Genomic DNA, 4,502 nt, shown 5'->3' with positions numbered 1-4,502 from the left:
TCTAGACTGTTAAAATAAGAATTAGGTGTACCATAAAGAATCCCCTTCGCTAGCCGTATGTAATATGAATTCTCTGTTATCTTTATATTTTGTGAAATGTAATTTGTACTGCTTCCTTCCTTTGGAGGAAACGTTCATTTGGTCATTGTGAACATCCACGTACAAAGTAGAAATTGGTAAAGTGGACAATGTACAAAGCAAAGTTCGTTACGATAAGTGGTGATTCGTCTGGCAATTGTGCAAAATGAATAAATATTTGCCGAAAACTGCTGATAGGAATATGTGACAATTAGAATGAATCCTTTGAAAAATGTTCTTAGCGTGCTTTGTTTGCAGTGGGGCGGATGAGATCTGTAAGATTTACGTATAAATATCTAGCGTATATATCTCAATAGCTGGTATCGACGAGGGGAACATTGGAGGAATTATTACAGTTTCTTCTTTTTTATGCTCTTTTTGATACATTTTGCAATATTAGACACATCCTTCATTAATGTGTATTCATTGCACTGTGAAACTATGAAGGCGGAGTGGAAACCCAACTAAGAAGCCATGTTTCTCCAGAATACATGATTCCGTCAAGTCAGAAACGAACGGTGGAAGACATTTCTGCTAATTATTCAATTAATAATTTACTGAGGAAATGAGTAGTTATCTCTTATTATGATGGGGGACTCACTCGTGTTAATCTGATATCTTCTGAGGGAACCATACCCCCCTAAGTATTGAGTTTTAAAATGAGCTGTGGATCTTATTCCAATCTTAATGCAATCATTGAATCTGTTGCTACATGAATTTAATATTAATTAGGGAGCACGTTAATTCTGAATAAAAGGATTAATGGAATCGAATTAAGTATAAGTGTGAATAATAAGAGTTAAGCATTCTTCGGCGTACAATAGAATAATGAGAAGACAGAATATTGCAATAATTATATCTAAGGATTTCTCCTGACCGGTTCCTCGAGGCGTTCAGTACTGGGAATATGCTAACGCGGTTTTATTAATTTCGTCGAGAGCATTACGTATTATGGCCAAAATTTAACAGAGGAAGAGACAAAAAAATAGCAGTATTACGCTTGTATGTAGAACAACCGCGCCTACAGCGCAATCAATGTATGTGAATCAGAAGGAAACTGAGATGGATAGGTGATGACAAGAATAATGACGCACCAATTGATTGTGATTACCTGCAGATACATATAATACAAGAGAAGACAGAGACAGTGAAGGAATTGTGAGGGTGCTCATAATTTATTACAACAAATACATCATAAAGATTAAGGGAAAACTGAAGTACAGAATCATGAGGAAAGACTGAAAATAACGAATATGTGTGAGTATAACCGAATTCTCCCTCCTGTATCTCATGGATTGTAATGAACTAAAGGAGGACATACGGCATTCCTCATTTGGAGGTGTTAAGGGAATCTACATTATGGGTATGAACTAGGGATTCATCAATTCAGAGACGCCTAAAGAGGATATTGGCCGCAGAAATACAGGTAATTTACATCCCTCTATGCATTGCTATCCTTCATTGATAACTGGCTATGCACTCCTCACCTCTTTATACCTTACCATGAAACATATATATACCCATGGATATACATATAGGTATATTACTTCCTTTTATATATGGGATCAGTCCGTCTGTCATAGAAATAAGAGGTATTAGCCAGGTGTATTATGATGTTCATCTGGAGTCATACAAGAAGGGACTACCCGACAACACAACGAGAAGGAAAGAGAATGGTACGGATGGTTAAACATTTTTGAGCCCAGGGAAAACATAGTTACCATTATATGCAAATTCAGATTAGAGAATTGTTCATTTCGCATAAAGATGTTCCCCCTAAAATTACACGACTGTTCATGACGTGTTTCATCTATGCATATATAAAGGGAGTAATGGATTGTTGAATCTGAAGTGGTATAATATCAGTTCTAATTTCATATTGAACATTAAATGCGTGTTGCATATGATTGAAAGGGCTGCTATAGCCTTTAAATGTGTTTATGCCTTTCTGTTGAAACTCCTATGAGTGCAATGGAATAGTGATATGCCGATCCGATGAGTACAGCGTGAAATGGTAGGCCGTCGGGTTTATATGGCCTCTTTTATAATTATCTTATTTTTGTGAATGCGTCCTCATGGCTCATCCTTTCTGTCAGTGTGTTCTTTTATGTTTTGATATTTTCACCAGTATCCAACCACATGTTGCACTGTTCCTGTGTATGTTTTCTCCTGCTTCTGCATTTTTATAAGTGTGTTAATTCATATCGCAACTTCTTTGCATATCAATCCCCATGCTGCATAGTGCCTGCTGATGCGCCTTGGTGTTTATCATTCCCAGGAAAGTGTCATTTCAGGTTCCTGCATTTTTATGAGAGTATATTCTCATGGCGCCTCCCTGTTATATATATGCGTTCTGATGTGCCGTAATTTCGCAAACGTCGTCTCATGTTGCCTGATTTTGCCGACGTTGTGTTATGTGGCCTAATTTTTGCGGTCCTCGATTCATATGGCGTAATTTTCCGCGCATGCCGTGCCATGTGTTGTAATTTTGTGAAGGTGGTTTCACGTAGGGAAATTTCGCGAACGTCCTTTAATGTGGCATAAATTTACGAATGTCTTTCATGTGGCGTAATTTTTCCCGGACGCGGTTCCAGGTGACTTAACCTTACGAAAGTCTTTCCATGTGGATTAAGTTTTTGGGGCGTACTATCATGTGTTCTATTTGTCGCGCGCGGCCTGTTTCGTTCCGCTTCATTATATATTTCTCTACTTAATTTTCTCATGAGGATACACTTTTATGTGACACTCCTTTCACGAGAATTTTTGGAGGGGTCCTTTATGATGACATCCCTCGCAGCATCCTTATGAAGATACCACTTTTTCTGGCATTCTTATGAAGATGCCTTTACCTGCCGCATTTTTATGACGATCTCTTCTGTGTCGTCTTTTCATGATGCTCTTTTCTTCTACATTTCAATGATGCTCTTTGTACGAGTCAATGCGCTGTTCTCTTCTTACGTCACTGTGATGTGTATTGTTTCGCGGCAGCAATGTCATGCGTACTGTCTTGCTGCGGTAGTCTGATGCTTTCTCTCTGTAAGGCATTTTCTTAAGGATTCTTATATCTGGAAGGTTATTATAACAATGCTTCCTTCTGTTACATTTCCGCATAGCTATATCCCTCCTGTTGTTTTAATATGAAGATGTGTCTGCGGCTGGTCCCTTTTCCAGGATGATATTCCCTGTTCCACTTTGATGGAGTTTTCTTTCTTTATGCTACGTCATTGTGAAGTGTATTCTCCTTTTGCGGCATCTTTTTTCGCAAGATCCATTTCACCACGTGTACTTTTAATATATTCTTTCGCTGGTCATTCTTATAGAAATGGTTTCTTTTGCCGTGTCACTATGAAGATTCCTGTTTGTGTTTCATTTTTTTCCTGAGGATAGTTCTTCCTTCGGGTGTCGTGAGGAGGTTTCTCGTGTTAGGTCATTATGAGAATTTTTTCAAGTGTGGCATTTTTCTTACGGAGATTCCTGTTACCGCGTTATATCGAGGATCTTCTTTTGTTTGACTTTTTTATAAAGATGTTTTTTTCTTTTATCATATTACGGCCAACATCTTCTTCTGCCAGGCCCTTTTCCTTATGAAGATATTTTCCTCGCGCGTCATTTTTATGATCCTATGTCCTAGTGGTAGCTTCAATATATTGTCCTGTGTCATCTGTTTTATATACCTGCCCCCTCCTCCCGTGGCGTCCTGAAGATGCTGTCTTGTGTGTGATTCTCTTTATGAAGATGCCCCTTTTCTCCAGCATGGTGCTGATGTTTCCTCAGGCCGCATCATTGTGAAGATGCTCCTCTGGCAGCATCACTGTCAATATGTTGTATTGTATCTCATTTCCTTCTATCAAAATACTTCCTTCCCTAACACTATGATTGCCGCCTCCTTCCTTCTTTCCACGTTGAGGCATTATGGAGATATTTCCTTCTTGTCCTATTTATGAGGATGGCCACCTATGTGAAGTTTAAATATCATGACTATAGGAATGTGGTAGCATTACCAGATAGGAAATAATAAACCCGTGTGTGAGAGAGCATCTCTATCCCTTATGTATTATTGCTTTAGAATTGATGATGTTCATGGAGTACTATTAAGTTAATAGCAGTTTTACGCGGATAACAGTGTTAATTGAAGAGCTGAGTTGCGCCAAGGGTAAGGATTTCCTGGAGTGCTATTGTAGCAAGCCTATTGACGTGTCCGTAGTACTCATTTGTTCAAAGTACTGACATGCTTATCGCTTCGTTACATGAACAGGAGAACCCCGCCTGTGGTATTCTTGTTTGGAGAATATTCATTTGCATTTCTAAGGGTGCTGCAGCGCCCGGATACACGTATAATACTCTTATGGGAAAAGTATTGATGCTCCTGTAGTAGTTTATGCAAATGATTCAGAGTTTACGCTTTCATTATATGAGAAACAGTA

This window comes from Plasmodium inui, assembly GCF_000524495.1.
Source record: "Plasmodium inui San Antonio 1 unplaced genomic scaffold supercont1.90, whole genome shotgun sequence".
Lineage (NCBI taxonomy): Eukaryota > Apicomplexa > Aconoidasida > Haemosporida > Plasmodiidae > Plasmodium > Plasmodium inui.
This window is presented reverse-complemented; position numbering follows the sequence as displayed.